This window comes from Callithrix jacchus, chromosome 7, assembly GCF_049354715.1.
Source record: "Callithrix jacchus isolate 240 chromosome 7, calJac240_pri, whole genome shotgun sequence".
NCBI lineage: Eukaryota > Metazoa > Chordata > Mammalia > Primates > Cebidae > Callithrix > Callithrix jacchus.
The window spans coordinates 2,452,473-2,480,353 of NC_133508.1; the positions used below are offsets into that span (position 1 = coordinate 2,452,473).

Genomic DNA, 27,881 nt, shown 5'->3' on the forward strand with positions numbered 1-27,881 from the left:
TGCTAGAGAGCTACAGAAGCACACTATTGTCTGTCTGTTCCCTAATAAATGAATGTTTAGTGGATACTTGTCATGTGAGCTGCAGGAGATAGCCGTGGGAACTGGGAAACTCATCCATTGAAGTGGGGAGTGTTGGAAGGAAGGAAGGAAGGAAGGGAGGGAAGGAGGGAAGGAGGGAGGGAGGGAGGGAGGGAGGGAAAGAAGGAAGCCAGGGAGGGAGGGAAGCCAGGTAGGAAACAGGCTGTTTTCTAGTGTGAATATGAAGTGTTCACATTGACAGTGAGTATCAAGTGTTCACACTGACAAATTGTAAAGAAAACGTGAAACACTCACAGGACCCTTTTCTGCTTAGGGTCCCTGTGCCTGGCTGCCCAGATGTCTGGGGGAGCACTGTTCCCAGATATCTTCAGTGTGTACTCCTTACCTTCTTCAAGCCTTTCCTCAAATGTTACCTCCTCCTTGAAGCCTCCCTGATTATGCTATTTAAAATTGCAGTCCGCCCAGGTGCGGTGGCTCACACCTGTGATCCCAGCACTTTGGGAGGCTGAGGCGGGTGGATCACTTGAGGCCAGTCTGACCAACATGGTGAAACCCTGTCTCTACTAAAAATACAAAAATTGGCCAGGGGCGGTGGCTCCCAGCTACTCGGGAGATGGAGACAGGAGAATTGCTTGAACCTGGGAGGCAGAGGCTGCAGTGAGCCGACACTGCACCACTGCACTCCAGAGTGGGTGACAGCGTGAGGCTCTTGTCTCAAAGAAAAAAAAAATTGCAATCCCCACCCCGAAACGTTTTCTGCTCTGCGTTTGCAAGTCCTCTTTGACCTTCCCAACTGTTTCTTCTTTTATAGACTTATCATCTTCCCACATACTACAGGCACACAGGCACACCTTGCATTTTGTGTGTGTGTGTGGTGTTTTTTGAGACAGAGTCTTGCTCTGTCGCCCAGGCTAGAGTGCAATGGTGTGATCTTGGCTCACTGCATTCTCTGCCTCCTAGGTTCCAGCCACTCTCCTGCCTCAGACTACTGAGTAGCTGGGATAACAGGTGCGTGCCACCACACCCAGCTAATTTTTGTATTTTTTAGTAGAGATGGGGCTTCACCACATTGGTCAGGCTGCTCTCAAACTCCTGACCTCATAATCTACCTGCCTTGCCCTCCCAAAGTGCTGGGATTACAGGCGTGAGCCACGGCTCCAGGCCAGGCACACCTCGTTTTATTGTGCATTCCTTTATTGTGCTTTGCAGATATTGTACTTTTTACAAATTGAAGGTGGCAGTCCTGCATGGAGGAAGCCTATTGGTGCCATTTTTCCAAGAGATATTTGCTCACTTTGTGTCCCTGTGTCCCATTTTGAGAATTGTCACAGTATTTTAAGCGTTTTCATTATTATTATATCTGTAATGGTGATCTATGGTCTTTGCAGTTCCTATCGTAATTGTTTTGGGGTACCAAGAATTGTGCCCATAAAACGGGGAACTTAACGGATGAATGTCGTGTGTGTTCTGACTGTTCCCCTGACAGCTGCTCCCTGTCTGTCTCCCTCTCCTTACACCTCCGTCTTCTTAAGATATAGCAATATTGAATCAGGCCACTTAGTACGTGGGACGGCCTCTAAGTATTCACGTGAAAGGAAGGGCATTGCACATCTCTCACTTTAAATCGCAAGCTAGACATGATGAAGCATAGTGAGGAAGGCATGTCCAAAGCCAAGATAGCTGCAAGCTAGGCCTCTTGAACCAGTTAGCCAAGTTATGAATGAAAAAAAGTTCTTGGGGTTGGGTACGATGGCTCATGCCTGTAAACCCAGCACTTTGGGAGGCTGCGGTGGGCAGATCACTTGAGGCCAGGAGTTTGAGATCAGCCTGGTCAACATAGTGAAAACCCATCTCTACTAAAAATACAAAAATTAGCTGGGCATGGTGGCACGTGCCTATAGTCCCAGCTACTCAGGAGGCTGAGGCAGGAAAATCACTTGAATCCAGGAGGCAGAGGCTGCAGTGAACTGAGGTTGAACAACTGCACTCTGGCCTGGGCGACAGAGTAAGACTCCGTCTCCGAAAAAAAAAAAAGAAAGTTGTTGGAGGAAATTAAAAGCGCTACTCCAGTGAACCCATGAATGATTAGAAGACAAAGCAACCTTACTGCCGATTATGGAGAAATCAGTGATCAGTCAGTAGCCAACCTCCAGGCACAGCCCTCCACCAGCAGAAAGAGTTGCTGAAGCCTTAGGTGACGGTTAGCATTTTTTAGCCATAAGATATTAAAAAAATTAAGATAGCATTTACATTGTTTTTCAGACATAATACTATTGCACACTTAATAGACTATAGTAAAGCGTCAGCGTAATTCCTACGTGCACTGGTAAACCAAAACAACTGAGCCGCTTGCCTTATCGTGATACTGGCTTTATCGCAGTCGCCTAGAACTGCAGTACCTCCGAGGTCTGCTTCTATATAATACACTTATTTATTTTGGATATGAGTTATGTGTGCTCTCATCCACAGTAGAGTGTAAGTTCTGCGAAGGTTTATCTGTCTTATTCACTGAGGTATCTTAAGTGCCTAGAACAGTGCCTGGTGTGTGACAGACGCCATTTGCATCCAAGTGGCGGGAGTTTGGATGATTGCGGTCTGGACTTCAGATGCTGAAATCAGGGAATGAATGGAGGAAGTGAGACTCTGGATGAAACATGAGCAGGTCAAATTTAGACAACTGAAGGCCACAGGGATGAATAGCCCTGGTAGGGTACCCAGCGGCAGAGGCACATAGCAAATGTCGGTGAAAAGCCCAACCCATGGGTCCTGGAGAACGAGGATGAAGTGGGAGGGAGGGGCGGGAGACTGAGAACTGGGAAGGCTGGGCAGAGGTGTGCCGGCTCTTTGTGGTGAGCCGCGAAGAGACTTGACAGGGAGTGGCAAGATAAAAGCTTTGTGTTAGAAGAGCTAAATATAGGCTGGACTGCAAAGTGGAGCCAGAAAGTCAGAGATGGCTGCTGGCAAGCTGTAGCCAGAGGCCAGGGAAGGTCTGAACAAGGTGATCATAAAAGGTCATCTGAAACAGATTTTGGAAGAAGCAACACATTTTTTTCTAATTTTTTATCATGAAAAGTTTCAAGCATACAAAAATATGTAGTAGTTATCACCATACATATACATATACATATACATATACATATACATATACATATACATATACATATACATATACATATACATATGTGTGTATATACATACGTGTATGTGATTCAGCAACTCCAACCACTGAATTTTAATTGGTTTTTAATTTCATTTACCAAGAATCTACAAATGGTGGGTCACAGTAGGTACATTCAGTAAACAGAAAGCATTTTTCCAATTGTTACAGGTCCTCGGAGTCAACATCAGATCATACTTTCTTATTATAATTTCAATAGAATCAAAACTATAATAGTATTTTAAGCATTCTAGGTCCTTGAATATGAGCCTTTGCACAAACTCACTATTCGTTAAATTATTAACAAAGGGAATGGGATGCTCTCCGGCTTAGGACGCCTATCACTGTGACTTTTGCCAGCAAAAGAGGTTTCATTGGTTGTCGTTTTTTGAGATAGGGTCTCTCCTCGTCACCCAGGCTAGAGTGCAATGGCACAATCTCAGCTCACTGTAGCCTCGACCTCCTGGGCTCAAGGGATCCTCCTACCTCAGCCTCCTGAGTAGCTCAGAACACAGGCATGCGCCACGGTGCTGGCGGATTTTGTTTATTTTTTGCAGAGATGAGGTCTCACTATATTGCCTCGGCTGGTCTTGAGTGCCTGAGCTCAAGCAATCTTCCCACCTTGGCCTCCCAAAATACTGGGATTACCGACAGGAGCCACCACACCTGGCCATAGCCACTGAGCTTGGCCAAGGAAAATAGTTTTTTTTTTGGTTGGTTTTGTTTATTTTTTTCTAGAGATGGAGTCTCACTCAGCTGAGGCTGCACTGCAGCAACCTCCACCTCCCGGGTCCCAGTTCAAGCGATTCTCCTGCCTCAGCCTCCCGAGTAGCTGGGATCACAGGTGTGCGCCACCATGCCCAGTTAATTTTTGTATTTTTAGTAGAAACAGGGTTTTACCATGTTGGCCAGGCTGGTCTTGAACTCCTGACCTCATGATCCACCTGCCTTGGCCTCCCAAAGTGCTGGGATTACTGGCATGAGCCACTGCACCTGGCTGCAAAATAGTTTTTAAACATTCACGTTAGCCGATAGAGACGGAAAAAATATTGTTTTGTTCCTCTCTAGAGAAAACAAAAGCTTCTGTGATCGATATTTTATGCCAAACCTCCTCTGAGGGTGAAGGGCTTCACCATTTTAACCTCTCATTTGGAAAAGGAAAAAGGTAAAGAGCGAAATGTGAAGGTGAAGCTACTGAGGAAAATGATTCTTAGCCTGACATGTTGTTACTTCTTATTTACAGCTTTCTTCCTTTCCCTAGTCTTCTGGTTTTTTGTTTGTTTGCTTTTTTCAGCCTGACCCAGTGTTACTTTCTACGTGTGTCAATTCTAGGCCCGGGAGAGGCTGTATTCACAAAATCTCTCCTGGATGACTTGTTCAGAAGCCAATTCAATACATTCAAACAGTTCCAGAGTCCCTCTTTTAAAACCACAGACACCATGGACCCACCAAGGTTGAGCTGTGCTGCAATAGAGTGCTTTGTGTTCTTTGCATAATGAAACTCCCCAGATAAAGGATCTGGCATTGAGCTTTTGAAATACAGTTGGTCATGTTCCAGTGAGGTTCCTGGCCACTTTGTTCCCAGAATCCTTGACCCTGGGCTTGTGAATTCCTCATTCTGAGAAGGTCTGGATGGTGTTAGTGGATGTTACGCTGTTTCCAGGTAGACGGCTGGACCCTCCAGCTAGTAGACCCAAGGGTCAAACAGTCTGGAAGTGGAGTCGGGAGAGGACTGGCCTATTCTTTGGGAAGAAGTTCCATCCTTTTCCACTTACAATCCTTCAGTTGGTGCTGTCTGTTTATTTCTCTGGTTCACGAGGACAGATGTTCTTGTTCCTTTTCCCCATTCTTTTAAAATTCATTTTTAATTGAATGTTTAACACATGAATATACTCTGATTGTAAAAAAAAATTCAATGCAGGTAAAGACAGAAATCTTCCTTGATTCTTGCTGTGGTCTGAAACTGTCCTCTGAGGTTCTTATGTAGTGGCTCAGTCATGGCTCTCTACAGCCTTGAACTCCTGGGCTCAAGTGATCCTCCCACCTTAGCCTCCCAAGTAGCTGGGACCACAGGTATGCACCACATGGTGCCTAAGTTTTAAATTTTTTTTTGTAGAGACAGGATCTCCCTGTGTTGCCCAGGCTGGTCTCAAACTCCTGGGCTCAGCAGTCCTCCTGCCTCAGCCTCCCAAAGTGCTGAGATTATGGGTGTGAGCCACTGTGCTCATGTCTTATGTAGAAAGTTACTAACCAATGTGATAATATTAAAAGATGGGGCCGGGGTCCAAAGTGGCTCCCACCGGAGGTCATGGCGCTCGCGAAGGCGAGGTCATCAGTTCAAGGCTAACCTCATAAGCTCAAACTGATTGGCAAAAAAAAAAAAAAAAAAGATGGGGCCTAAGAGGTTGCAGAGACTCTTTTTTTTTTTTTTTTTTTTTTTGAGACAGAGTCTCGCTCTGTCGCCCAAGCATAAGCCACTGCACCTGGCTATGGGAGGGGATTTTTTTTTTAACTCACAGCTTCCAATTTGGAGATGATGGCCAGGTGTGGTGGCTCACGCTGGTAATCCCAGCACTTTGGGAGGCCGAGATGGGCGGATCACAAGCTCAGGAGTTTGAGATCAGCCTGGCCAACTTGGTGAAACCCCATTTCTACTAAGAATACAAAAATTAGCCGGGCATAGTGGCAGGCATCTATAGTCCCAGCTACTCAGGAGGCTGAGGCAGGAGAATCACTTGAACCCAGGAGGTGGAGGCTGCAGTGAGCAGAGATCACTCTGCCGTTGCACTCCAGCCTGAGTGACAGAGCAAGACTCTGTCTCAAAAAAAAAAAAAAAAAATAGGGCCTTCAGGAGGTGATTTGTTCATTTACAGTCCTTATAAAAGGGTGTGAAGGAGTGGATTCATTCCCTTTTCCATCCCTTCTTCCAGGTGAGGACACAGCGTTTGTCCCCTCCAGGAGACACAGTGTTCAAGGCGCCATCTTGGAAGCAGAGACCAAGCCCTCACCATACTAAACCTGCTAGCACCGTGACCTTGGACTTGGCAGCCTCCACAATGGTGAGAAATAAATTTCGATTATTTATAAATTACCCAGTCTGTGGTATTTTGCCGTACCAGCGTAAATGGACTTAGACACTTCCCCAGTTAGCAGCGTACTTCCTCCTAATTGCTATTTTCAGTTTGGTATAATCTGTCCAGATTTTCTTGTCTGCCTTTGCATGACCATATTTATATAGGGATGTATATAGTTTTCTGTATTTACATAATGTCGTGCTTTCTGTGGTGTTCACAACTTATAGCTTTCAGTTAACAGTATGTCTTTCCCGGCTGGTGCGGCAGCTCACACCTGTAATCTCAGCACTTTGGGAGGACGAGGCAGGTGGATCACGAGGTCAGGAAATCAAGACTATCGTGTCCAACATGGTGAAACCCGGTCTCTATTAACAAAGATTAGCTGGGTGTCGTGGCACAGGCCTGTAATCCCAGCTACTCGGGGGGCCGAGGCAGGAGAATCCATTAAACCAGGGAGTCGGAGGTTGTAGTGAGCCGAGGTTGTGCCACTGCACTCCAGCCTGGCAACAGATTGAGGCTCCGTCTCAAAAAAAAAAAAGGCCGGGCGCGGTGGCTCAAGCCTGTAATCCCAGCACTTTGGGAGGCCGAGGCGGGTGGATCATGAGGTGAAGAGATCGAGACCATCTTGGTCAACATGGTGAAACCCCGTCTCTACTAAAAATACAAAAAATTAGCTGGGCATGGTGGCGCGTGCCTGTAATCCCAGCTTCTCAGGAGGCTGAGGCAAGAGAATCACCTGAACCCAGGAGGTGGAGGTTGCGGTGAGCCGAGATGGCACCATTGCCCTCCAGCCTGGGTAACAAGAGCGAAACTCCGTCTAAAAAAAAAAAAAGTCTTTCCCTAATGGTCTTTTCCATATAAATCTCCATTCTTTATTTTACTGCCTTCTCCCTAATGATGGCTAAGTAAATTGTTTCTGTTTTAAACGTTGTTGTAATGAACATTTTTTGCTGGTTTGTGCACACACCTGAGTACTTCTCTAGGCATATGGAAACCAGGACAGATACCTGGCAGTGAATTGCTGCTTGAAGGGCATGGACGTTTAATCAAGATGGAGAGTGCCCGATCGCCATGCAAAACAAGTGGTATAAGCATAGACCAACAGTCCAGAGGAGAGAACACCTCTCTCTACCTTGGGTATGAACGATCTTGAAATGTTTACCACTCTGTTTTGCACAAAGATACGATCCCACTGTCTACTATGATTTGAATTTCCACAGGAATGAGTGGGATTGAACAACTTCATTCCCCATTTGTATTTTCTCCTGTGTGAATTGCCATGATATTCTGAAATCTATGTCGGCTTGCAAAAAACATCCCCTCTATCTTTTATTTCTCACTAAGATTGCCTGCTTTTTATTTTAGCCAATATGTGCATGCATAATTACAGCAATATGTGTGTTGTGTGAGGGGGTTGGAACGGAAATGCTTCTAGGACCAGCCCCCTCCTAAAAGGTGCTTTTTCCCTGGGTGTCTCACCGGGGGTAAATTCTCATGGGGCCAAGAAACACGAAACCAGTGTCCTGCTCCCCAGGCCGAGGGCATGTTTCATTTAGACCTGATGCCTCTTTGTGGGGGTCTAGACTGCAGTGGAACTGGGGGGCCTGCCCCTTATCTAAAATGGTTTGGAAAGCTTGTAGTTGTTAAGGAAGAAAACTGGTCATTAACCAGGTATGGTGGCTCATACCTATAATCCTGTCATTTTGGGTGCCCAGGCAGGAGGATCACTTGAGGCCTGGAGTTTGAGACCAGCTAGGGCAACATAATCAGACCTCATCTCTTTTAAAAAGTTAAAAAATTAGCGGGGCTTGGAAGTGCATGCCTGTGGTCCCACCTACTTGGGAGGCTGAGGTGGGAGGACTGCTTGAGCCCAGGATGTCGAGGCTGTAGTGAGCTATGATGATGCCACTGCATTCTAGCCTGGGCAACATAGCAAGACCTTGTGAAGGAGAGGAAGAGGAAGAGGAAGAGGAGAAGAATGAGGAGGAGAGGAGGAGGGAAGAGAAGAAAAGGAGAAGAAGAGAAAAGAAAAGGGAGAAGGAGAAGCAGCAAAGAGAATAGAAAAGAAAAAGGAGAGAGAAGAGACCAGAAGAAGAGAAAAGAGAGAAGAGAAGAAGAAGAGGAGGAGGAGGAAGAAAGAAGAAGGAAATGCTCTGGTGTGTTTCAGAATGATTCTTTTCCCCCTCTCCCTGCTGGAAGCATGAGGAAATGTTCTCTAATGTTCACTGTGAGAACCTGGCCAAGCTCTAGGAACTAAACTCACAAAAGCGTGAGGATTCCCCTAGCATGGGGTCCCCAGTGCTTGAACCCTTAGGCTTGTCCCTGTGGAAGCTCCAGCAGTCCACAGTCACAGTTGGGTTTTCCTGCTTCTGTTCCTGGGCTTCTGCAATGGTCAGTTGCAATTCTCTCCAGTTTCAGGGCAGCGGTTAGCCCTGTGACCTGACTTTTCTTACAGATCTAAGAAGAGCTGTTGCTTTTTTGATGGCTGTTTCATGACAGAATTCCCTTTTGCTTGTGAGGCGGGATGATGGTAAATCAGGTTTCACCACTCGGCCCAATCCTTTTTACAAGTCCGGATTCTAAAGGAACATCAGCGTGCTGCTCAGCAGCAATCTAGAACACTCGGGTCCCCTTCCGTGAGATTTTCGTTCATCTGCAGAAATGCCAAGGGGTCCCGAGGCCTTCTCCTTCCCAGACCAGATCTAAGGACGCGTTCTCCTGTGCCTTTGATGCTGTCATTTGCCAGCCCTCCCTCTGAGCAGGACAGGCCGCCCTGCCTTCTTGCTTTCCAGTTGGAATGTTTTCACCCTTACCTAGACCCTCTGCTCACCCACTCACACCAGCCACAGGTCTTCTAGAACCTACTTAGTCTCTGAGCACCGGGGAATGGCTTGAGAAAGCCCTTGGGCTGCTGGCGTGGGTGGGACCGCCCACAGCAGCTGCTCTCCACGCTGTCCAGTTTCTGTCTCCTGGGGAAGAGCCATCTCTGTTTGCTGTTCTCTCCTGGCCACACCCTTGCCACCTGCCCTCTGCCTCCTCCCACTCCAGTCCAGCTGTCTATCCCTAAACCTCCTCCCTCCTGTCTGCCGCCTAGCCCTGTGCAGTCTCCACCTTGGGATCTTCTCACAGGTGTGGGGAGTAGTGCAGTTGAGGCCAAGCACCCTAGGAAACCCAACAGCTACCCCTGCCTGAGTGTTCTTCCCTGGGTCCCCACTCCTGAAATGCTCTGACATTGATCAGGTAGATGCTTCCGCGTCTACTCACGGGGATGTTTGAAGTTCCCATACGCTCTCAGTGTGTCCTGAACCTGTTTGTCCAGGTGACTGTTGTCTACCTTACAAGGCAAAGTCTTGAGAGCCAGAGAGACCGAGACCAGTTCTATGAAGTTCTACTTACACAGTGATGAGCACAGAACCTAGGTGCCTAATAAATGCTTCCTGGTGGTATATTACTACAGGAAACCATTTCTTCATGCATTTCTTGTACTTATCCCTTGATGGTGAAAGACAAGTGGAGTAGGGGTGAGATTCAATTGAAATATTTTTAAAAAATCTTTTCAGAGGTTGAATTTTTCAGTTTTCATGGGCATGATTCATTAGGGGATCTCAGTTGATGGATAGTTCTGGAAATACAAATCATATTTACAAAGCCAGGTCAGTCACTGTGAGTCCTTAATGAGCTGCCATTGCACATGTCTGAGTGAATAGGAGTGAAGTCACCGTTTAGTGGGGTTGAGTCATCAGTTCTGCTTGGGAGACTTGTCACTCAAAACCAAATAAAACATTAAGAGTGAAGTGTCTTTTCCCATCCCTGGGCCCTCCTGGACTCTCAGAAGTCTCTATATGGCCAGTGCACCTTGCTTCATGTCAGAGTTTTCTTTCAAAAGAGTGAATTCATGGCTGGGCGTGGTGGCTTAGGCCTGTAATCCTACCACTTTGGGAGGCCAAGGCAGGCAGATTGCCTGAGCTCAGGAGTTCGAGACCAGACTAGGCAACTCAGTGAAACCCCATCTCTACTAAAATACAAAAAATATTAGCTGGGCATGGCGGTGTGCCCTTGTAGTGCCAGCTACTTGGGAGGCTGAGGCAGGAGAATTGCTTGAACCCAGGAGGTGGCGGTTGCAGTGAGCTGAAATTGTACCCCTGCACTCCAGCCTGTGTGACATAGTGAGACTCTGTCTCAAAAAAAAAAAAAAAAAATTAAAAAATCATGTATTTACACCATTTAGGCTTCCTTTATATCATGTATTTACACCATTTAGGCTTCCTTTATAAGAATAAAAGTCTGGGCCGGGCATAGTGGCTTATGTGTATAATCCCAGCACTTCGGGAGGCCAAGGTGGGAGATCACTTGAGGTAAGGAGTTTGAGACCAGCCTGGCCAACATGAGGAAACTCCTGTCTCTACTAGAAATACAAAAACAAGTTAGCCAGGCATGGTGGTGCTGGCACACACCTGTGATCCCAGCTACTTGGGAGGCTGAGTCAGGATACTTGCTTGAACCCGGGAGGCGGAGGTTGCAGTGAGCCAGGATAGAGCCATGGCACTGCAGCCTGGGTGACAGCAAGACTCCATCTCAAAACAAAAAAAAGGAAAAAAGTCTGAGTAGACAATTATGTTACCTGGTGTAGCCTGTTCTCCCTCCAAGCCCATCCTAAGGCATTGTGAGTGTCACCCTGACAATTCCCCTGTGTCTCTTTGATAAGGCCTGGGTCAGGGGACTGACTGAGACATAGGCTCTCCACCCAATCTGACCCCAGGACTCACTTTGTGACTGGGAGATTCTGGAGACAAGGACACATAGGTTTCCCCATTCAAGTTTCAGCATCCTAAGATGGAATCAGCACCTGAGAGCATGATGTCTGCCAGGCTGAGCAACCCAGAAGAAAAAGTTGCTGCATGAATACAGATGGGAAGTGGGCCCTGGGTTTACAGGATCTGCCCAGACCACATGTCAGAGCTGAAAAATGGAGCTCAGACTTCCTGCCTCAGGGTCTCGGGCCCTGGCTAGCTGTGTGTTGGTGGGCAGGAGGGAGGAAGTAGAAGGAGCAGGCTTCAAGACACCATCTGTCTTTGCAAGTCACCAAGTGGCCTGTGCCAAGGAGCTTTTCCTAGTAGCACTGTGAAGGTGCTTTCCCCTCCCCTCCCCTCCCCTCCCCTCCCCTCCCCTCCCCTCCCCTCCCCTCCCCTCCCCTCCCCTCCCCTCCCTTCCCCTCCCTTCCCTTCCCCTCCCCTCCCCTCCCCTCCCCTTCCTTCCCTTCCCCTCCCCTTCCCTGTCCTACTCTGCCTCCCCACTCCCTCTCTCCCTTCCTTCTTTCTTTCTTTTTTTTTTTTTTTTTGGAGTCTCTCTCTGTCACCCAAGCTGGAGTGCAGTGTGCAATCTCTTTGTATTTTTTAGTAGACATGGGGTTTCACCATGTTGGCCAAGCTGGTCTTGGTCTGCTGACCTCAGGTGATCCACCCCCCTCAGCCTCCCAAACTGCTGGGATTACAGGTTGGAGCCATCGCACTCAGCATTTTGTTTTTTGAGACCTAGTCTTGTTCTGTTGCCCAGAGTGTGGTGGAGTGACCTCAGCTCACTGGAACCTGCACCTCCCAGGTTCAAGCGATTCTCCTGCCTCAACCTCCCAAATAGCTGGAAGCACAGGTGCACACCACCATGCCTGGCTGATTTTTTTTTTTTTTTTTTTGTGGTATTTTTAGTAGAGACAGGCTTTTGCCCTGGAAGGCTCTTTCTTGCTGGCTGCAAACATGAGTCACCCTGTCTTCAGGCTGCCTGGCCTTCTGTCGTGGTGCTTGGACAGGCTCTGGGTGGTGTTGCTGGTGGAACATGACAGCCTCAGGGTCACGGCGGGTCAGCAGTGGGTTCCTGAGGCTGTGATGTTCTGAGCTTGTCAATCAGAACGAGGGAGGCGGGCTTTCCGGGAAGATCGCTTGGGTGGTCCCTGGTGGACAGGAAGGGTCAGGGCCCAGAATAGGGACTCTAATAAGGTGAGAGTCGGCAGAGAGAGGATGGAGGAGAAGAGAGGGGTGAAGAAGCTTGTGTGTATTGGGGAGGAAAAAAAGAGAAGAGGCCAGGAGAAAGAGAGTAGACTTCCTTGTCCTGTTTCATTTTTATTTCAAAATGATTTTCCTGCCACTCTGTTCCTGGCCACTGCTGCCTCTGCTCCGCTTCCTGGTGTCTGACGGCTCACTCTGGTGTGTTTGATTTCGTTGCTGGCTCTGCCCTTTGTCCATTTTCTACTTTTGCAGCATTGAGCATTGATCTAGGCTTTCCTTTATTCCCCCTGCTCGTGCCGGTTCCTGCAATTTCCAGAACACACTTTAGACACAGCTCTCTTCTTAGGAATTGGGCGAGAAGCCTTATTTTTACAAGAACATTTTTTGCCCTTTTTCTTTTTCTTTTTTTTTGAGACGGAGCTTTGCTCTTGTTGCCCAGGCTGGAGTGCAATGGCGGGATCTCAGCTCACCACAACCTCTGCCTCCTGGGTTCAGGCAATTCTCCTGCCTCAGCCTCCTGAGTAGCTGGGATTACAGGCATGCGCCACCATGCCCAGCTAATTTTTTGTATTTTTAGTAGAGACGGAGTTTCACCATGTTGACCAGGATGGTCTCGATCTCTTGACCTCGTGATCCACCCGCCTCGGCCTCCCAAAGTGCTGGGATTACAGGCTTGAGCCACCGTGCCCGGCCCCCCTTTTTCTTAAAAAAGTCTCTTTCTCTGCTTTCTTCAAGTCTTACGGTTCCTCTTCCCACCAACTTCTTGTTTTCCCTCTTTCCCCTCAGTCTGAGGTATTTGCATGTAACACCTTTTTTGAGATAAAAGTCACATACCCTATATTCACCCATTTGAAGTGCACAATTCCACTGGTGTGGTAGTTCACGCCTGTAATTTAGCACTTTGGGAGGCCGACGTAGGCAGATAACCTGAGGTCAGGAGTTTGAGACCAGCCTGGCCAACATGGTGAAACCCCATCTTTACTAAAAACGCAAAAAATTAGCTGGGCGTGGTGGCAGGTGCCTATAATCCCGGCTACTTGGGAGACTGAGGCATGAGAATCACTTGAACCTGTGAGGCAGAGGTTGCAGTGAGCCAAGATTGTGCCACTGCACTCCAGCCTGGGAGACAGAGTGAGACTCCATCTCAAAAAAAATAAAATAAAATGAGATAAAGTACACAACTCAGTGGGTTTTTTTTGTGTATTCACAAGATCGTGCAACCATCATCACAATCAATTTAGAACATTTTTATCACCCCCAAAAAAACATGCTGTCCACATTAGCACTTTCCCATTCCTCCCCTCCCTCAGCCCCTGGCAACCACCAATCTGTTTTCTGTTTCTACGGATGTGTCCATTCTGGACATTTCATATCAGTGGAATAATATAATATTTAGTCTTTTGTGTCTGCTTCCTTTTACATAGTCTAATGTTTGCAGGAGTCACCATGTCGCAGCGTCTACCAGTACACCTGTCCTTTTAATTAATGAAACCTGGAGATTTTGTGTGTTTGGAAACACACAGATCCAGGTTGGGGCAAGGGTCAGATGGGATGAACAGGAACATGTGGCACTAGAGAAGAATGCAAAGTGATACGTTACTGAAGTACCATGTGGTGTTTTTGCCAAAATAGCACTGCAGTCGTATTAAAGATCATTAGCGACACCTTGGAGGAGACACGGCAAATCCAATTCAGGAGTCTGGAAATTCCCTGTCTGGAAACTTCCTCCCATGCAAATCTCAATGGCCCCAAACACCCTCCACTTGCCCCAGCTTCCCTCCATCCCTCTAGTCTAACTTGGAAGGAGCAGCTCCGCCCTGTGTGAAGCGCTGTGCTTGGACACCATGCCCATTAGGCCGGGCCCAGGCATGAGTATTTCCGTGTCAGTCTTAGTCAAGAAGGAGGGAAATAATTTCATTATCTGAAATTTGAAACAGCCCAAATGAGAAAGTAAGAGGCAGGAGTAGATTGAGTTGGCTTTTTAAAATTAAAAAAAAAAAAAAAAGGTATTACCAAGTCAGCAGGAGATGGAGAGAGGCCCAAGTCATTTGATAAGAGAGAGCTTTCAGACTAATGGACATTGAAGCCCGATGCTGTAACAAAATGAAAGGAGAGCCCGCAAGCACAGACACTGGGAGCGCATCTGGGTAGGGTGTGTGAAGTGAGGGGCTCATCATGAAGGTCTCCAGGAGTGCCGTCATTACCCCAACAGAGGTCAGAAACCTTCCCCAGTGCCTGCTGAATGCATGCCACTCGTTTTGCAAACCAGCTGACCAAGTGTGAAGTCAAGAATTAAATGCCACTGGCACGAATATGAACCACGAGCTAAGAAAGGAATACGTGAGTGGAATGGCAAAGTTCTCCTCTTGCAAAGATATCTCCAGAACAGACTAACAGTCACCAATCCACTAAAGTTAAATATGGTGAATTTGATGAATGCGGCTCCAAAGTATGACTCCAGGAAAATGGAGAAACGCCGTTGCGAAGCTTCGAGATGGCTGGCATTAGGCATGGCCGAGGTGGTGGAAGGACAAGAAAAGCCAGGAAATGTTTTGCCATGACCTGCAACCAAGGGGATCTGCTGCTGTGAATTCTGAAGTTCTGAGACTCAAAAGCGAAACCCGAATAGCTGTCATCTCCCTGGTATGTTCTCTAAAGGTGATAAAGTTGTAAAGTGGTGTTGCCTACACCCTAGAGTTTCACAGAATTCACAGCAGCAGTTATTTTATTTACAGTCTCATAACCCTGAGATCCAGACATGGTTCCACAGGGCTGGATAGAAATGCACCACGCTGTCCTCAGAATTCATTCATTCGTTCAAATCCTGGATGAGCAGGTATTACTGCCTGGGTGATGAAGCTGGGTACTGTGACAAAGCCATGAATCAGACAGTCACGACCCTGCTCATGGAGTTTTCCGCGTGTGGGTGAACAGGGTCACATGTATTTACTTGTGATTGCGGAAGTGCTATGAAGACTTTAAAGGTGTTGAGGGTGTGTCACAGGAGACCCTATGTGAACCGAAAAATCGCTCTCATCCTCTGAGCAAGACTTGGTTCCTTGATCAGGCTTACGGTACCCGAATCTTTATTCCTTTAAAATGAGTTCTCTGCCCTTTTGCAAATAAACCTCGTTCAGGCCACCACACTGTTTTCTAGACCTGCCTAAATATGCCCTGTCACAGGACGTGGTCATAGTCTGAACTCAAGCTGAGATCCCTTCATTGTGTGACAGGAATTTCAAAATTGTTTTTCTTTTTCATCTTGAGACAGAGTCCTGCTCTGTCACCCAGGCTGGACTGCAGTGGCAGGTCTCAGCTCACCACAACCTCCACCTCTCAGGCTCAAGCGATCCCCCTCTGAGCCTCCCAAGTAGCTGGGATTACAGGCACCTGCCACTAGGCCCAGCTAATTTTCATATACTTTGTAGTGATGGGGTTGTGCCATGTTGCCTGGGCTGCTCTTGAGCTCTGGGCTCACTCTACCTTCCTTGGCCCCCCAAAGGGCTGGAATTACAGATGTGAGGCACCATGCCTAGCCTTTTTTTCTTTTTTATTGTGGTACAATATACATAAACATATTATGCATATGTATACTATGTAAATTTATTATGTAAAATATAAATATACTAAAATTCACTATCTTAGTCTCTTTTTTTGAGACAGAGTCTTGCTCTGTCACCCAGGCTAGAGTGCAGTGGCATGATCTCAGCTTACTGTACCTTCCACCTCCTGGGTTCAAACAATTCTCCTGCCTCAGCCTCCCGAGTAGCTGGGACTACGGGTGTACACCACTAACACCTGGCTAATTTTTGAATTTTTAGTAGAGATGAGGGTTTGCCATTTTGGCTAGGCTAGTCTTGAACTCCTGACCTCAGGTGATCCACTCGCCTAGGCCTCCCAACGTGCTGGGATTACAGGTATGAGCCACCACGCTGAGCCTTCACCAGACAAAGGTTCTGCTGTTCTTTGTGCCTGGCGTCTTTTTTGCTGGCATGGATTCTCATTCATTCTTATTGGACACACACACACAGAGCAAACTCATGGTGGGAAGGGTTAAAAGACCAGCTCTCTGAAAATAGGCAATACCCGCAGACACAAACCCTCCAATCTTGGACACTTGTAACAGGTGTTTCTCTGTGTGAATGTTTTCACAGCTGAAGGAACGCTTTCAGGAATTTCCGACAAGAGTGCAAAATGCTGCAGCTTCTGTGGCGGAGAATTTGGCAGTATTTAACAAAACAAGTGCAAAGGTGTCAGTAGGGTTGTATTCCTTTTGATTCTGCAGTCCAGTTTCAATGATCATTATTATTATTTTTTGAGATGGAGTTTTGTTCTTGTCACCCAGGCTGGAGTGCAATGGTGCTCTGTCAGCTCACTGCAACCTCTACCTCCTGGATTCAAGCAAATCTCCTGCTTCTGCCTCCAGGGTATCTGGCTTACAGGTATGCGCCACCACACCTGGCTAATTTTTATATTTTTAGTAGAGACAGGGTTTTACCTTGTATGGCAGGCTGGTCTTGAACTCCTAACCTCAGGTGACCCACCTGCCTCAGCCTCCCAAATTGCTGAAATTACAGGTATGAGCCACTGTGCCCAACCTCAATGAATTTATCATAAGGAAATGCCCTCAAAAATGCAAAACACCATCTCAAAAAGGTGATTGATATGGGATATTTTTCCTTTTTTTGAGACAGGAGAGCATAAAGCCAAGCAGAAAGTTTTCCTAAGTGCAGGCTGTTGTGCCTTTGCACAGGTCACAAGCCCATGAAGCTAGCCAGGAAGATAGGAGATGTGTTAAAAGATCAGAGGAGCCAGGTTGGGTGCAGTGGCTCACACCTGTAAACCTAGCACTTTGGGAGACTGAGACAGGCAGATCACTTGAGGCCATGAGTTCAAAACCAGCCTGGCCAACACAGCAAAATCCTGTCGCTACTAAAATTAACTGGGTGTGGTGGCACACGCCTATAATTTCAGCTACTCAGGAGGCTGAGGCACGAGAATCGCTTGAACACAGGAGGCAGAAGTTGCAGGGAGCCAAGATTCCACGGTGCACTCCAGCCCAGGTGACAGAGCGAGACTGTCTCAATGACAACAACAACAGAAGTTCAGAGGAGCCTGCTTATGGGGACTCCTGCTGGCTAATTTCAAGACAATTTGATAACCAAAAAATACCACATGACAGTGGTTTATAACACACTGAATAGAACAGGGATCTATGAGTTTCTAGGGAATCCTTTATATAGTGATACTACACCACTGTAGATACTATGTAGTAATACTTTAAAGAAAATTGTTTATTAGGCCAGACATGGTGGCTAACGCCTGTAATCCCAGCACTTTGGGAGGCCGAACTGGGCGGATCACCTGAGTCAGGAGTTTGAGACCAGACAATTCAGCCTAGGCAACAGAGTGAGACTCTGTCACAAAAAAAAAAAAGTTAATTAAGAAGAAGAAATCTTCTTCTTCTTTTTTTTTTTTTAAGACAGTCTCACTTTGTCATCCAGGCTGGAGTGCAAATGGCACGATCTCGGCTCATTGCAACCTCCGCCTCCCAGGTTCGTGATTCTCTGCCTCAGTTTCCCCAGTAGCTGGGATTACAGGTGCCCACTACCACACTCGGCTAATTTTTTAATTTTTAGTAGAGATGGGTTTCACCATATTGGCATGGCTGGTGTTGAACTTCTGACCTCTTAATCCACCTGCCTCGGCCTCCCAAAATGCTGAGATTACCATGCCCAGCCTGTTTTTATATATTTTTTAAAAATTATTTTTCCCCTTTTCCCGCAGAAAGAACTTAATAGTAACACTTCATAAAGGTAGGTCTGCAGGAAAGGGGAAACTTCTTTATGAAGAGTGCTAGCTAATGCATGACAGATTTAGAAAAATTGCCATTTTGTAGCCATTTAGTAATAATGATGATAAAACCACTGGGCTAAAGATTGCTGGGAAGTAGGACCATCACATGATTTATAAAGTCTAACTTTATCACTCAAGTGATCTTGGCATGACCGAGAGTGAGACAGTCTGTTATCCTGTGCTGCTTGCTGTTCAGGAGTGGGAGGTACACTGTGTTGTATTTTGCCAAAAATGTTTAACTGAAATCTAGGCACGAGGAAACAATCAAACAAACATGGATTCCGGGGCATTCTACAAGGCACCGGGCCGAAACTCTTCAAAAATGTCATTTAGAAAAAGAAAGAGGGAGAATGTTGCAGATAAAAGAAAGCTAAAGAAACATGAGAACCAAGTGAGTTGTAAGACCCTTGATTGGTCTTAGATTGAACAAGACCACGAGAAACATCTACTGGACAAATAAGAAAGCTGGAATTTGGACTGCACGTGAGGTGGTGTTACTACACGTGTTAAATGACTTGATGTGATGATGTTGGCGATGGTTTTGGCCACGGTTTTGTAGGAGAATGTCTTTGTTTCCAGAAGATGCAGGCAGGAGGTTACAGGGTGAAATATGCTGGTGTCTTGCAACTTCGTTTCAAATGTGGGGGTGGAGAGAGAGGGAGTGGGAAAGGGAGAGAACAAATGATCCACAACCGCATCAATTATTTGAACCTGGATGAGGGGTGTACAGCTATCCTTGTACTCCTCCTCCTCTTCATTCCTCCTTTCCCTTTCCTCCTTCCTCCTTCTTTTCTTCTTCTTCTTTGAGATGGAGTTTCACTCTTTTTGCCCAGGCTGTAGTACACTGGCGTGATCTCGGCTCACTTGCAACCTCTGCCTCCTGGGTTCAAGTGATTTTCATTTCTCAGCCTCCCAAGTTCAAGCAATTCTCTTGCCTCAGCCTCCTCAGTACCTGGGATTACAGGCATGCCCCATCACGCCCAGCTAAGTTTTGTATTTTTAGTAGAGATGGGGGTTTCACCATGTTGGCCAGGCTGGTCTCGAACTCCTGTCCTCACGCGATCCATCCACCTTGGCCTCCTAAAGTGCTGGGATTACAGGTGTCAGCCACCATGCGCGGCCCCTGGTCCTATTTTTTAACTTCTCTCTAGGAGAGCCATTTATTATAAATAAAAAGTTAGAGGGGGAAAAAAGTTTTCTTAGCTAAAGTCACATGTCAAGGAGGCATGCAGCAGCACATGAAAGCAGACAGTCTCTCGGGCTGATTGGCAGTCCCCCTGGAGCAGCAGAGATGCCACCTGGCACTTCAACATCATTAGCTCCGGGTCCCGGTCTGTGTGTACCGCACAATCCATCACGGTGAGAGCAGCAGCCAGCAGGCACCGCAGTGTCCTGGTGCGGCTTAATGAAAAGAGCTGAGACCAGGATTCATGGACCCGCTAGCCAGGGGCTGAGGCTTCTTCCTCTCTGCTGAAAGAAGACAGGGAGTCTGGTGTCAGTTCAGGCTTGGACAACTTTTGTGGTCTTATTTGAAAAAGGGGGAAAATAACCTGGTTTATTTATGCGATAGAGGTCAAATATTATATGAGACAATATCATTACTTTGTAGATATGTCTTATTTTGTAGACGATCTCGTTATATTTGATGGAGTAATAGTTGAAAATAGAGACAGGGTTTTTCACATAGGAGCTGTCACAGATGTACTTGCTATTTGTACTTCTACTAGCTTGTGTCCCATAAACCCAGAATTTAGAATGATTCTGTTTCTCGTGATTCCTGTCAAAAGAGAGAGCGAGAAAAACAGTGCATCTGAAGTGGATTCTGCTGTGTTACTGAGTACTCCTGACAGCAGAGGGCTTCCTTCCTCTCTCCTTCCTTCCTCCCTCCTTCCTTCCTTCCTTCCTTCCTTCCTTCCTTCCTTCCTTCCTTCCTTCCTTCCTCCCTCCCTCCCTCCCTCCTTCCTTCCTTCCTTCCTCCCTCTTTCCTTCCTTCCTTTCCTTTCCGTTCCCTTCCCTTTCTTCCTTCCTTCCTCCCTTCCCTCCCTCCCTCTCTCCTTCCTTCCCTCCTTCCCTCCCTCCCTCCCTCCTTCCTTCCTTCCCTCCCTCCCTCTCTCCTTCCGTCCTTCCCTCCCTCCCTTTCTCCTTCCTTCCCTCCCTCCCTCCTTCCCTCCCTCCCTTTCTCCTTCCTTCCCTCCCTCCCTCCTTCCTCCCTCCCTCCCTCCCTCCCTTCCTCTCTCCTTCCTTCCTTCCCTCCCTCCCTCCCTCTCTCCTTCCCTCCCTCCCTCCCTCTCTCCTTCCTTCCTTCCCTCCCTCCCTCTCTCCTTCCTTCCCTCCCTCCCTCCTTCCTTCCTTCCCTCCCTCCCTCTCTCCTTCCTTCCCTCCCTCCCTCCCTCCCTCCCTCTCTCCTTCCTTCCTTCCCTCTTTCCCTCCTTCCCTCCTTCCCCCTTTCCCCCTTCCTCCTTTACCCTTTCCTCCTTCCTCCCTTTGTCCCTCCCCATCCTCCTGTTTCTTCTTGTTGTTACAGATGGGATCTCACTGTTACCCAGGCTGGTCTCCAACTCTTGGCTTCAAGCAAACCTTCCCACCAAGCCTCCCAAAGTACTGGATTACCACCACTTTGGGAGCCACCACACCTGACATAATCGCACATTTCAAACTTACTTTTCTTCCACTTCCTGTATCTCTTTGGTCTTGGATGCGATAGGTCACGTCATGTCACAGCATGCCTTCTGGTCCTGCACCCTTGTGTCACGAAGCAGGGTGCACCAGCCTAATGCACAGTAGGGATGCATTAGGAAAACATTCCTACACCAGGATAGCCAGCAATGACCACTGACAGAGGGATTGCGAACCACGTGGGTACATGTGGCCAAACACAGTAAGATGCATCCCTAACTTAACTTCCCCTTAGCTGGAATCCAAAGTGACACAGCCATTCCAATGGTACCTGTTCCAGGGGAAGTATGATGGACAGAAAATCCGAGAGGAAAGAGATAGCAGTCTGTAGTTAAAATATCCACTTCTGCAAAACAAGAGGGAAGAAAGGAGGGAGGGAGGAGGGAAAGAAGGAAAGGATTTTAGGGCTTTTTAGGAGCAAGTTCAAGGGCGGAGGAGTGGGGGCTGAAGCCTGGGCTCTGTTAGCCTCATGAGAAATCTGCCTCTGGATGTGTTATACAGGAGGTAGAGATGACCATCGGGCAATCAGAAGTGTGGGTCTGAAGAAATGGTGGATGCTGGCATAGAGATTGGGGAGTCATTTCACAATAATTACAGCTGTGTGGGCAGGTGCATTCCCCCAAAGGAAAGTGCCCAAGGAGGAACAAAAGAGGGCCAGGCACGTGGCTCACTCCTGCAATTCCAGCACCTGGGGAGGCTGGGGTGGGCAGATCACCTGAGCCCAGGAGTTTGAGACCAGCCTGGGCAACATGGTGAAACCCCATCTCTACAAAACATTTAGCTGGGCATGGTGGCATGTACCTGTAGTCTCAGCTACTTGGGAGGCTGAGGTGGACAGATCATTTGAGCCAAGGAGATTGAGGCTTCAGTGAGCCACGATTGCACTGCTGCACTCCAGCTTGAGTCTCAAAAAAAAAACAGGAAAGGACAAGAAAGAAAAGAGGACTGAGGACAGAGTCTTGGATAATATTTAGCTGTGAGGATTAGGTAAAGAGGTGGCTACAGAGCTTTGGGTCAAGAAACTGATTAGAGCCAGGATGTAAAGGTGGGATGTGAGGGATGACCACAACCAGGTTGGTCTGAGATTTCTGTTACTTAAAACTGATAACATTTCAAAGATAATAACCGTATTTACATATCTGAAACCAGATATAAGCTTAGGCTTATAGCTCTTGTACAGCTGTAAAATCAGAACATATTAAGTACCAGCAAAATTGCAAGACTGGTAACAGAGAAATTAGATTTAGTATGCCAGATGGCATTGTTTTCCTGAATAAAACGGCTTCTATTGGCATTATCATAGAAAACCTGATTTCTGTGGTTGGGGCTTCACTTGCTGGTTTGGTGATTTAGATTCAGAGCATCACGTCCGTCCTAACGCTTGTGGGTATCTCTGTTGATACTTTTCCTTTTTAGCGAAGATGATTTTATATCAGCCATCCATTATTTACAAGAGACCATCTAACAGTACATTCAAATTTGATGGCAAAAAGCTTTTAAAATATCATTTTGCCAGGTACAGTGGCTCATGCTTGTAATCCCAGCACTTTGGGGAGGCCGAGGTAGGCGGATCACTTGAGGTCAGGAGTTTGAGACCACCTTGGCCGACACAGTGAAATTTCGTCTTTACTAAAAATACACAAATTAACCAGGCATGGTGGTGTGTGCCTGTAGTCCCAGCTACTTGGGAGGCTGAGGCAGGAGAATCACTTGAACCTGAGAGGCGAGAGGTGAAGGTTGCAGTGAGCCGAGATCACACCATTGCACTCTAGCCTGGACAGAGCGAGACTCTGTACAAAAAAGAAAGAAAGCTGTAACAATGGAATGATTCACTCAGACTCTTGGCAGTGATTCGTGTGGGAGAAGAGATCTGTGTTCTTTCAGCTTTGAACTAAAGTGGGGCCTTAACGTTTCATTCTCCATACCACTGTATTGTTTGAATTTTTATGCAATAAGCACATTCTGAATGATCACACCCGGTGACGTTGGTAACATCCTGTGTCTTTTTGGTGCCACTGTTGCTGTGTCTTATTTAACACTCAAGGTGGGGATAAATGACCCATGGCTATGTCTCTGGTTTGATAAGGAGCCAGGACAGGGTGGTAGGAGGGAGGAAATCAGTGGGGAATGTGGTTCTCATCCGGATCCAGCCCCAGCAGCCCTGTGAGCTCACACTTCAAATAAGGGCCCACACCTGCTGATGGGGGAGCTAGAGAAGCAACTCTCACTGGAGAGATGGAGTCGGGGACACTTGGCCCAGGAGGTCCTGGAGACCCTCAGCTTTCTCTTCCCTTTCCCTTTGAAATAGAAGCTGCTTTTTTGCACCCCACCCTGTTATCATTTCCAAATGAAAGTGGAGTCAAAGGCTTCAAGTATGAAATACAATTTTTTTTTTTTTTTTTTTTTTGAGACAGAGTTTCACTCTTGTTGCCCAGGCTGGAGTGCAATGGTGTGATCTTGGTTCACTGCAACCTCTGCCTCCTGGGTTCAAGGGATCTTCCTGCCTCAGCCTCCTAAGACTGGGATTACAGGCATACACCACCAAGCCCGGCTAATTTTTGTGTTTTTGGTAGAGATGGGGTTTCACCATGTGTCCAGGCTGTTCTTGAACTCCAGACCTCAAGAGATCTTCCCACCTTGGCCTCCCAAAGTGCTGGGATTACAGGCGTGAGTCACCGCCAGAAATATGTTAAATTGACTCAACTGGAAAGTGTCCATTCCCTTACTCAAAGCCTGTCTCCCCTCATTCACTGACTGGCACTTTTACCTTTGTAGGCCTTTGTCAGATAAATCGCGTAACAGAGGAGACCTCATTCACGATCAACCAGCACAGCCTTCTGTATCCACATCTCAAAAATGTGCAAACAACGTAGATGAGAATGAGAGAAACGCACATGATGAAGGAAATGGAAAGTTTTGGTGTACGCATGAAACAATAAACTGTACAGATATATAAAAAATTGTCAAGAAGTAATACGCAGTGGCTCGCGCCTGTAATCCCAGCACTTTGGGAGGCTGAGGCAGGTGGATCACGAGGTCAAGAGATCGAGGCCATCCTGGTCAGCATGGTGAAACCCCGTCTCTACTAAAAATACAAAAAATTAGCTGGGCACGGTGGCGCGTGCCTGTAATCCCAGCTACTCGGGAGGCTGAGGCAGGAGAATTGCCTGGACCCAGGAGGCGGAGGTTGCGCTGAGCCGAGATCGCGCCATTGCACTCCAGCCTGGGTAACAAGAGTGAAACTCCGTCTCCAAAAAAAAAAGAAGTAATAAAACAAGATCCAAACACTAGAAATAGAAAAGCAACTAAAGGGAAAAGAAAAAAAGAGAGAGAAAGAGAGGGAGAGGAAAGTAGCAGATTTATAAAGACTTGGTTATCCCTTGCCCATCATATTTGTAAATGTCACATCTTACCTTTGTGTAGTTTGGAAACTTGAACTAGTCCCAACATGCCCTTTTATTTGGGCTTCGCTACAAGCAACATTTGTTGAAGATTTAGCCCTATTGCTTTTTCCTCACACCCACAAACATGTTGCTTAGAGCAGGAAATGTACATTCAGTGAATGACTATGTTGAAAGTACAATGCATAAATGAGCAGGCACACTTTCCTTGTTTTTTCTTTTGTATAGAATTAAATCGCTGGAAGGAAGCCAAGGAAGTTACACATCTGACCTCCTGTTTCCGGCTGGACAGCCCTTAACTGATATTTGTTAATCACATTGTTTTGGATCTTAGATGTTATGGATTAATTTCTTTATTTTCCAGCCAACCAATTTTAATTTTTTCATATTTCCATAAAGAAATGAGATGAAGTGCTTTATATAGATTGTAACTGTATTCTACTTTTTATTAAAATTATCTTCCTGAACCTCAGTGTAACTCCTGCTGCTATATATAGGCTTAGGTTGATTTTTATTTAAGCTATTTCTGTCCAACCAAGTCACAGCAGAGTGAATCTTTTGTTTCCTTTGTGTTTTTTGGAGTGTAGTAGAATTTTCATTGTACTGAATCTTACATTCTTCATCTGTAAGATACAAGCCTTTGCTCTAAGGGTCACATGTATACATTATATACATTATCCTATATACACATATGTAGAGAGATGAAAGCACTTTGTCTATAAAGTGACAGAGAAATGTTAGCTGCTTGGTTCCCAATTAAGGGGCTGAATTTTGTTTTTCAAAATATAGGTTAGGATAAGTGACATCTAAGAAAGCATATGCAGCCAGGCACGGTGGCTCATGTCTGTAATCCCAGCCCTTTGGGAGGTTGACATGGGTGGATCACCTGAGGTCAGGCCAACATACTGAAACCCCATCTCTACTAAAAATACAAAATTTATCCAGGCGTGGTGGCACACACCTGTAATCCCAGCTACTTGGGAGGCTGAGGCAGCAGAGTCTCTTGAACCTGGGAGGCAAATGTTGCCGCGAGCTGAGATCGTGCCACTGCACTCCTCCAGCTTGGGTGACAGAGCAATACTCTGTCAAGACAAAGAAGGAACAAAAATGAATGAATAAAAGAAAGAAAGAGAGAGAAAGAGAGAGGAAGAAAGAAGGAAAGAAAGAAAGAGAAAGGCCATTCTAACTCAGAAAAGTGGAAAGTGAAGATGTTGAATGGCCAGTTGGAGGTGTGGTTGTTAGACTCAGGATAGAGGCCTGAGCTGGAGAAAAGAGATTTGGGAGTTCCCAGCCTATCTGTGGAGTTGAAGCCAGAGGTGTGGATTGTGTCACATAAGGACAGTGTGGAGAAGCAGAAGTGATATAGATGACCTGGAGCTGAATTCGATCAAACACTAGTCATTTAAGGCAGAGGTCTTGAAAGGACTTTTGGCACGTGTGAAGACTTTGCAAGGCATATGTGAGCATGCAGGTTTTAAGAATCCGTTTCTAGGCCGGGCGTGGTGGCTCAAGCCTGTAATCCCAACACTTTGGGAGGCCGAGGCGGGTGGATCACGAGGTCAAGAGATCGAGACCATCCTGGTCAACATGGTGAAACCCCGTCTCTACTCAAAATACAAAAAATTAGCTGGGCATGGTGGCGCGTGCCTGTAATCCCAGCTACTCCGGAGGTTGAGGCAGGAGAATTGCCTGAACCCAGGAGGCGGAGGTTTGCGGTGAGCCGAGATCGCGCCATTGCACTCCAGCCTGGGTAACAAGCGCGAAACTCCGTTTCAAAAAAAAAAAAGAATCCGTTTCTAGATTCTCATTCCCATTTGTAACTTCCCTCCACTTGCTGTGCCTTAGGGCATGCCTGTGCTGGGGAGGTGGGGGGAGGGTGCTGTCTCCATTCTTATGTGTTCACTATTGCATTTCCTCCACTTTCCAAGAGAAAAGCAATACTCTTCCTAGTGCCACACTGCATTATGCTGGACTGTGGAAAACCTCTGGGGCCCCAGACAAAGCGGTAATTGGGAATGTTGATATTGGTTCTGAGGCAGCAAATGACTCCAGCGCCAGGTGACAGACCCTCTGCCAGCCGAGTGGCCTCCAGCTCTGCACTCAGCAAAGCTGAACAGGGCTTACTGAATTGTCAGCTGTTAAATCCCTATAGATGGTGTTCATAGATCACTCTGTGATTTTTGGCCTAAACTCAAAAGGAGTTCAAAGAATTGAAAGACATCGCTATAAAAAAAAAAAAAAAAAAAGCTTCCTTTCCCTTCCACTATTTATGTGACAAAGTATCTCAGAGCTTAAATCTATAAAAATGAAAAATAGGAATGAAATTGATGCTGAATCCTGCTTGACTCTAGCAAAAGGTCATATTTAACAATAGATAACTAAACTCGAAGGGAAAAGACATACATATCTCCAGCTTTATCTATTAAGTGATACATTTCCAATAAAAATTTTTGTATGGCAAAGTATAGTGACAGAAAGCAGATCAGTGATTGCTGGGGACTAGGGCTTAAGGGGTTGTTTGCAAAGAGGGAAGAGGAAAATTTGCGGTTGAGAAAATGTTCTATATCTTGTTTGTTTGTTTTTCTTTGAGACAGAGTCTCACTCTGTTGCCCAGGCTGGAGTGCAGTGGCACGATCTCAGCTCACTGCAACCTCCAACTCCTGGGTTCAAGTGATTCTCCTGCCTCAGCCTCCCAAGTGGCTGGGATTACAAGTGTGTGCCAACATGCCTGGCTAATTTTTGTATTTTTTGTAGAGACAGGGTTTCACCATGTTGGCCAGTGTGGTCTCAAACTCATGGCCTCAAGTGATCTGCCTGCCTCGGCTTCCTAAAGTGCTGGGATTACAGGCATGAGTCACTGTGCCCAGCAAATAAATATCTTGATCTTGATTGTGGTTTTGGTTACTGAACACAGTGGCCCAAAATCATCAGAATGCGTACTTAAAATGGGTGAATTTTGGGGGTGATGTAAATTATAACTCAATAAAGCTGAGGGGAAGACTTGTTTAAAATTATGTATCAAGGCCAGGCGCTGTGGCTCACGCCTGTAATCCCAGCACTTTGGGAGGCCGAGGCGGGCGGATCACGAGGTCAAGAGATCGAGACCATCCTGGTCAACGTGGTGAAACCCCATCTCTACTAAAAATACAAAAATTATCTGGGTGTGGTGGCATGCGCCTGTAGTCCCAGCTACTCGGGAGGCTGAGGCAGGAGAATTGCTTGAACCCGGGAGGCAGATGTTGCAGTGAGTCGAGATTGTGCCACTGCTCTCCGGCTTGGTGCCTGGTGACAGAGTGAGACTCTGTCTCAAAAAAAAAAAATTATGTATCAAATATGTACCAATGATCATTGTAATAACAACACAATCCAGAGGAAATCTTTCATACTTAGAGGCCTGTAGCTCTGGGAAGCACAGACAATTTTAATTTATACCTATTTTCAGAGAAGTAAAGATAGTGATTAATAAAAGACTATAAAGTGTAAAACATATTACATAAAGATTCAACTCTGTGGGAAAATAAATAGGATATCAAAGAGAAAAATAAACTATATAGTAATAAAATGCCAACTATTAAAAACGTTTTTAAACTATGCAGTGGGCTATAGCAAACCACTGTGTATTTTAGATTTCATTAGATCTATTTTGAAGAATGGTATGATAGTTTTATTTTAAATATTG

At 46.4% G+C, this 27,881-nt stretch overlaps 1 protein-coding gene across 20 annotated transcripts in view; it reads left to right on the plus strand.

The window, feature by feature from the left end:
• The window catches only part of USP6NL (USP6 N-terminal like), a 275,187-nt gene that overhangs the window by 58,817 nt on the left and 188,489 nt on the right, over positions 1-27,881 (plus strand). For 19 of the 20 annotated variants that reach the window (XM_078329245.1, XM_078329259.1, XM_078329261.1 and 16 more), the window contains exon 4: positions 6,127-6,255. The gene's annotated coding sequence lies outside the window, so the exon portion shown is untranslated. Of the gene's footprint in view, positions 1-6,126; positions 6,256-16,614; positions 16,712-27,881 lie in introns of all 20 variants that reach the window. The other variant, XM_078329248.1, reaches the window with a different exon arrangement.